At 32.3% G+C, this 8,534-nt stretch overlaps 1 long non-coding RNA gene across 1 annotated transcript; it reads right to left on the bottom strand.

Moving 5' to 3' along the window:
• Positions 1-1,340: 1,340 nt before the first annotated feature.
• LOC133035157 (uncharacterized) lies at positions 1,341-2,872 on the bottom strand. Its single transcript, XR_009686430.1, has 2 exons — positions 2,400-2,872; positions 1,341-1,588 (listed from the first exon to the last, which is right to left on the bottom strand). It is a non-coding gene; the product is annotated as an uncharacterized LOC133035157 (long non-coding RNA).
• Positions 2,873-8,534: the final 5,662 nt, after the last annotated feature.

The following is an 8,534-nucleotide window of genomic DNA, read 5'->3' as shown; positions in this document are numbered from 1 at the left end:
ATTTTGTTCTAATTTGGTTTTCTTTTTAGTTTTAGTATTAATGTTTTTTTATTTCAAATTTTTATCTTTTTAGTACTAATTTAGTTTTATTTTTTTTAATTTTACTAATGTTTTACTTATGAGTTTGACCTGCAAGATAAATCCAGATGCTATATCTTGAGGATTTTGTCCAACAACATAATGAGCCATTCTATTCTGCTTGGAGGAGATTTAAAGAGTATGGAGAGAGATGTTATCCCACTTTCTCAAGTGGGTGTTTTACGTGGCTATTTTATAATGGACTTAATAATGAAACAAGAAGCTGGGTTGATTATGGAGCAGAGGCAACTGGAGCACCTCTATTAATGAGAGGCTATGATGTAATAAATTTGTTGAATAACATGGCAGATTTTGATTACGACTGGCATTGGGATCCATCACTTCAGGGTTGGAGGCACCAATACCCACCTTATTGCCCAAATTCATCCCAACAATCTAAAAAAGAGGAGCAACTACTAGCACTTATGCAATCACTTCCAGGAGAGATTAATTGCTTAACTGACATGGTGAGATCCTTATGTGATAATTCAATGGCTCATGATTCAGAATGTAATAATTCCAATGATGAAAGTTATGAGAGTTATTGCTACAATGAAGAAGGGTCATTAGTTGAGTACAAGGAAGATAATGAGCCTACAATTGAAGATCAAGATCCTTGTGAAGAGGAACTCATTGAATATGAAATCACAAGTGAGGGTATGAATACCCACGTGGAGAGTGAGCAACAAGAAGAAGGTTTGTTAGATGAAAGAGTAGATACCGTGACATTGGAGGATGAGGAAGCACATGACATCATTGATTCGACTTCATCAATGATATTGACTAATAAACCACCAATGAATCCATGTATTTCATCAACACCATATTATATCCTCTACAAGCTACGAAAGGCTTCTCCCCAAGCACATCATCCAAAGTCTTATGTTGTTGGTGCTGATTTTGGTTCAAACTCATCGCTTGCCAAGCTTGAAGGCAAGTACAATAACAATTTTCAAGTTGTCTTGCATGACGCTTATTACGGGTGTCAACCGCTTATTGATGTGGCGCTCAGGTAAGTTTCCTTTCCTTTTTCTTTAATGTCACATTGGGGACAATGTGTCACTTTAGTTTGGGGGGGTGACTTAATTTTTATTTTTATTTTGAATTTTTTTTTTTTTTTTGAGTTTTATGACTTTTAATTTTTAGTTTTTAGTCTTTATTGTTTTAAGTCAATTTTCTTAATATGAGTCTGTAACGCCCCGATATTTTGCCTTATTTTACAAAAATACTATTTTCATGTATAATTTGAAAAGATAAAAAAATAATTTAAATACAACAGTGGATTTTAAAAAAAATCAAAATGCAACAGAGAAGGATCCTTCATTTGTAAAACAAGATACAGTAAGTAAATAATTTTAAATAATGCATTTCCACTGTGTTAGATTTATCAACTGCTTAAAATAAAACTAAGGCACCACTGGCGTTCTAGATCGTTTGTCCGCCCGTAGCCGCTCACAGTATACGTACCAGAACTGACCCTGCTCACTATACATACTTCCCTGTCTAATACCTGTAGGGGGAAAGTAAGGGGGGTGAGCTAAAAGCTCAGTAAGGAAATGCTTATCAAACAATACCATATAATATCACACATACCATTAATGTATTTATTAAGTTTTAGCAATATCATACATGCTCTTTTATAACTATAACCAAATAACTGTACATATGGAAACCTTTATCATACAAGTCTATACTATTTGTTCACACCGTACACATATACAGAGATCATAACTCCAATATCATACTCATAACATAATCATATCAATACTATAGATAATAATAACATTATCACAACATTGGCATATCATAGCCATTACTTACATAACCCGGGCCTAGCCTGACCCTACAATATCCTGGGCCTAATCTGCCCATATAATAACATGGGCCTATGCAGCCCTACCATTGTTATAGGATAGGGTATCTCTATATTCAACAGTAACATCACTGTATCATACCCACCATAACAATCTCATACACGACTCAGTAAAATGTAGGGTAGGGTATCTCTACATTCAACGGCCTTATCCCGTATCATACCCCACCATGGTCCCTCACTTTACCTGAGACGTTAGCATACAACATATAACATACAACATAAACCATACACCATACAACATACAATACACAACATACAACATACAACATATACAAGTCATACAACCATAATCTATGTATCAATTCACAAACTCATATTGTGTCCATACCACACATTCTCAGTACCATATACATATTCATAAAAACAAATCATAAGTCATATTTCAATACATAAAGAATTTAAATTTATGTAGATAAACACATACAAAACTATCTAATTTCCTTACCTCAAATCCCGCTGCTTAAACTTGTTATCTCGTCACTACTACCTATAATAACACATGGGTCAAGGCCCTAACATTAAAATTCACACTCTTACAGTACAGCAGAAAGAATACTATTTTTGACCAATAACTACACGAATTCAGTAAAAGTTTCCTTCATAAAAATTATAGGAAATTCAATTATCTTTCCAACGATATATAGATCATTAAAAATGGATTAAAACTGAGGGAGTTATGATAGTTTTACTGAAACTATTTCTGAGAAGGAATATGGAGTAACGAATCACAGGAGACATCGGAAATACAAAGTTTTGATACTGAAATATTCCAAATCAGAGAATACTCTCTTCATAAAAGTTTTAGAAAATCAAATTCCCTTTCTAATGACACTAAAATATTTAAAATCGGAGTTATAACATAAGAGATATAGATATTATACCGAAACAGTTTTCTAGAAATCCTGAAACAAATGGATTTCGAACTACAGCAATAAAATAATAATTTTGACTTAGAATAATCAATAATTAGTGAATGATTTCTTCATAAAACATTTGGAAAATTGAATTATCTCTTCAACAGTACCAAGATCGCTAGAATCGGATCATTATTCAGAGAGATATTAGGATTTTACTGAAACAACTTATATAGAAAATATGAAAAACGATTTACAACAAACAGCGTAAAAATACTAATTTTTGACATAGATAAATTTCGATTCAGTAAAACCTTTCTTCATAAGAATTATAGGAAATTTAATAAGCTTTCTATAGACACCAAGATTGCGAGAATCAGATGAGTATTTAAAGAGATATGACAGTTTTACTCAGACATGTTTCATTCTGAAAAATAAGAAAAGGAGACCTACGAAAATTCTCCTATTGTGATCAATAAATAAGTAAATGTAGAGTTTCTTACCTCAAATACATCAAGCTACTTGGATCGATAGACATAAGATGATGGTGATCAAAGATGAGAGTGAAGAGTGGTATAGATTTGGCTAAGGATGTAATGGAAAGATGACTTGAAAATTTTTAGGGTTAGTCTTGCTCAGATAGGTGGGAAGAATAGAACGATATAATTTTAGGGTTAATGAAACCTATACTATTCTGACTCTTATTAGCTTTAGTTTTATGAATAATAATAATATTAACATAATAACAATAATAATATGATAAATTATTAAATAAACAAATATATAACTTTTAAATTTAAATTGTAAGCTCTCAATCTCGTAACTTTAGGGCTTAGTTTTGACCTATAAAAATTACGAATTCTGATATAGTTATTTCTACAAAATTTATAGATCTTTAAATTATCTTTCCAACGCCACTGAAATCACCTCAATCCGAGCTCTAGAACTCCAGATATGATCATTTTAGTAAAACAGTTTTTAATCCTACGAATTTATCCAAACCTACGAATTTTTAACATTAATTAATTAAACTCACTAAATATATTATAAAACCCTAATGGACCTTCATATTGGGCTTTAATTAAACGATTACTTACTCTGCAAAAATACCATAATATTTTACTTTCGTAGTTAATACAACTTTAACTCTCTCTAGAAAATTGGTACAACTACTCTAAGCAATAATATCAACTCACTAACAACACAAAGAAACAAGATAATTATCCTCGCTCAATTAATATCAAAAAAAAAAAATTAAATACTATTTTAATCTGGATATTACATTCTACCCTCCTTAAAAGAAATTTCGTCCTCGAAATTTAACTTACCAACACTCGGGGTGTTGAGTCGTCATGTCTTTCACCACTTACTGCATTACCTCATTATCTACCATATATATATGGACCCAATAAACATGCATTTAACCTATGTCTTATCGGTCAATCCATAACACATAAAATATACACAACTTAATTAAGTATTATTATTTCTCTATACATTACTTTAAATACCAAAATATACTCCATCATAATAACTTACATATACATACTTTGAATACATAAGTTTTGCAATCACATGCTCGTAATATATGAAAAGTTTTTCTTTCTCTTATGGCCATCCTTACATGCCATTAAGAGTGAAATTATTTATTCTTCTATGAGCATCCTTACATGCCATTTAGAGTCACAGTATTTATTCTCTAAATGAACATCCTTACATGTCACTTGAGAACACATTAAACAATACAAAATAACAAACACAAAGAATAGGGTAAAAGATCTTATGCAAACTTCTCTTTAATTATTCCCATTCTCTCGTTGAATGTTATTACAGACTAAAATCTTACTCTCTCTCTGTTTTTTTTTTCCACTGTAAAGCTACGGTGTCATTCTTGCAGTTTCATAGTTGTTACTCATCGATAGATACTTTTTCCATGGCACTTGGAAATAAACATGGAATCTCTTTAAAAGGTCTTCTATGTATAAATATTTAACTATCTATCCGACCACCTTTTTGTCTAACGTTCACTTCTTAATTTCCTTTATCCATGCATTCGTTGCACTTGTCATGACTTCCCATTTTCCAAGATAATCGTTTTTGGATCCTTTTGTTGTCTGATTTTTGTATCACTCTATTGTATTTTCTTTGCTAATCTCTCTTATGGTGCTTGGTCCTCCATTACCCCCTTCAATCAAGTTGACTTGATTATGAGATTAGCTAGTTTTCTATACTAACTTTTATCTACTTTGGTATTACATCGATATAGTGATGAAGTTTAAATCTGTAATGCCGATAGATTCGATAGTTATGTTCAATGATTGATTCTTCTAATATACCGGCCATCGAGGTATCACATAACTTCATACTTATCATAGCATTGATTATTCCAGCCATATTCATATCCTATATATATTGTAGCCTTCTTTAATTCACCAAAAAAAATATATATATATCTCAACTTCTTAATTGTACCTCTAAATCTTCCAAATCTCTTAAACATACATTCCAATACTGATTATTTACTTAAGACTATAACATATATGTATTAAAACATAGAAAGCACACTAATAACCCCTTTAAAATAAGTTCAATCCTACCATAGCTTATCGTAGCCCAACTATTTATTATTTGTTGACTTTTAACAATAAGTCAACCATACCAATCTCATAATGTATTGATCATCCAAGTTATCAGGGTAAGGATACTATATATATAATTTGCAAACTATGCCGAACAGACCTTACTCTGTCCATCACTATTATACCTCCTATACCCCTACTTGTATTTGATTTATTACTGGAGACTCACTATTTATAATTCCTTAGTCAGGAATTTTTATTCTTACTTCCCATACTACCTTTAAGCACAAGTCAATAATTTGTTCAAGCGTCTCATTTTACATCCAAACGCCACCAAATTATCAATACCTATCTTTTTTTTTTTCTTCTTCTAACTTTGCACTTTCAATTGGACAAGACTTAGTAGTGTGCAATAAGTTAGTTATTGTCAGCTTGAGAGAGTCCTTCCAAAGATCTCTATTACTGGCTTTTTAGATTGAGAAAAATATCTAATATTTTTCCCTTTTTTTTTTTTTGCTCTTAACAATTTTAGCTTTTGACAAATCCATAGTCATTTTCTTCTCGGGCACTATAGGGCCTAGAAACACCATCTCTTTTCAGCGGAAATTTGGACTTTTGTGATTTTTCCTCTTAGTTTCTCATTAGATGACACTCCAACATACTTATACTATTTCCCATAATATAAGTCGTAATTGGATTGTAGTATCCTTTGCTTATGTTGTGCCTTGAATTCCTTTATGTTGCATGAGTGTATTTTCTAATCCCAACACTTATCAAAAACTTGTATAGTCCTTGACATGCCATGACATTCTTCAATATATGTTACTTTGGTCCTAATTGTGTCTCACTTTTCTCCTGTCTCTAAGTGAGGCTTTCTTAACATTTTCTCATTGAGCTATACTCCACACCATTGTTGTTGCATCAGTGGGTATTTGGAATCTAGGGATGTCACCCTTGAATGCTAATTCCTCCTCTTTCTCAAGTTTTGAATTTGCGATCTACTCTCTATAGTTGTTTGTTGTACACCCGCCACAAAGCTGCATCCACAATCTCTTAGTTGTGTAGTTGTGATCAATTCCGAGTAGTCACCCTCTTAGTTGTCTCTCATTCATGTTGTACCCAAATTGTTAGCCGTGCCTGGACCTTTTTTTGTCTTTCTCCTTTGAAAATGTCTCTGTCGAAGCCATACACATTTTTCTCTATTATCTCCTCCACCAAGTAGATGACCTTGAGTTTAAAGTTTACAACTTTCCTTCGGTAATCTAGTATTTGTTGATGCTCTGCTTATCTCTTAGTGTTTAAGATACCTTCATAAGTTATTACCTCTAGTAATTTTATCATGTCTCTTTCTAACTTCTCATTTTGGATTCTATTCAGCACACTACACTCCTTTCTATATGATGGCATCGTCCTCTCCTGACTCATTTCTATAACATACTTATCTCCAATGTCTTTGCATACAGTACTCATACTTCTTACCATCTAACTTAAGAGTGTGTAACTTATAGAATATCCAACAAGATAGTACTTTTTCCTTAAAGATCTATTATTTCATCCTTCTTAAGTAGGTTTCGTAAATTATACTGTCCCAGTCTGGTATAACGTCTACTATTCTAAGTCATCCCTACTTCCTATATGTTGGGCTTCCATTCATGGCTAGGTGTAGAGACCGCTTCTTCAACCATTCATAGATAGGTGAAAATATATGCGTCGGTACTTAGTTGGCTATTGGTACATTTCATTATGTGCTTCAAGTTCCACTACTAATGTTGGTGATATTTTGCTGAGCCTGTGAAAACTCTTCAACAAATTGTCTTAGTCATGCTCGTAGTCCTTCCAATACCTCTATTAGATCGTTAGCCTTAACTATTATTGGGTTTTCTAGAACATCAACCATCTGTGGGTCAGCGGAATACACATCCTTAGCCCCCACCTCTATTGGTCGTTCTTTTCACATTGATTCTAACTGATCTTCTAGTTTCATGTGTGAGCTCTTACAAGAAAGGTTAATTTAATAGAAACAAAAGAGTTCAATTATAGGGAGAGAAGATTCCATGAATATATCTAAACTTAATGTTGTCAAGCTTAACTAGTAATATTCTATTTATCAAACAAAGTCTTATGAATTCCTAATATAATTTATTCTAAATTTTCAAGAAAGGAACAATGTCCTTCCTAGTTTCAATTCAAGACAATAAAGAAAAATAAAACCTATTCATATTCTTCATAAAAAGTGTAATCAATCATAACAGGTAATATACTCTTAATTTCTCTAAGCACCCACTACAGATGAGGCACTAATTCTAGGAAACATATTTTAACAAAAATCTATGAATCACATATAAAACTATTAATGGCAATACCAAGAAAATTAAAACTAACACTTACATAATAGTGAGAGGGTCTTTTTCAGTCTTCTGTATGTATACCGTGAGTATCCTTCGGGCTAACGGACGATCGGCTCTGATACCAACTGTAACGCCCCGATATTTTGCCTTATTTTACAAAAATACTATTTTCATGTATAATTTGAAAAGATAAAAAAATAATTTAAATACAACAGTGGATTTTAAAAAAAATCAAAATGCAACAGAGAAGGATCCTTCATTTGTAAAACAAGATACAGTAAGTAAATAATTTTAAATAATGCATTTCCATTGTGTTAGATTTATCAACTGCTTAAAATAAAACTAAGGCACCACTGGCGTTCTAGATCGTTTGTCCGCCCGTAGCCGCTCACAGTATACGTACCAGAACCGGCCACCTCACTATACATACTTCCCTGTCTAATACCTGTAGGGGGAAAGTAAGGGGGGTGAGCTAAAAGCTCAGTAAGGAAATGCTTATCAAACAATACCATATAATATCACACATACCATTAATGTATTTATTAAGTTTTAGCAATATCATACATGCTCTTTTATAACTATAACCAAATAACTGTACATATGGAAACCTTTATCATACAAGTCTATACTATTTGTTCACACCGTACACATATACAGAGATCATAACTCCAATATCATACTCATAACATAATCATATCAATACTATAGATAATAATAACATTATCACAACATTGGCATATCATAGCCATTACTTACATAACCCGGGCCTAGCCTGACCCTACAATATCCTGGGCCTAAT

This window comes from Cannabis sativa, chromosome 2 (assembly GCF_029168945.1).
Source record: "Cannabis sativa cultivar Pink pepper isolate KNU-18-1 chromosome 2, ASM2916894v1, whole genome shotgun sequence".
NCBI classification, from domain to species: Eukaryota; Viridiplantae; Streptophyta; class Magnoliopsida; order Rosales; family Cannabaceae; genus Cannabis; species Cannabis sativa.
Note: the sequence above shows the minus strand (reverse complement) of the source record. Positions and strands in the feature narration are given on the sequence as shown.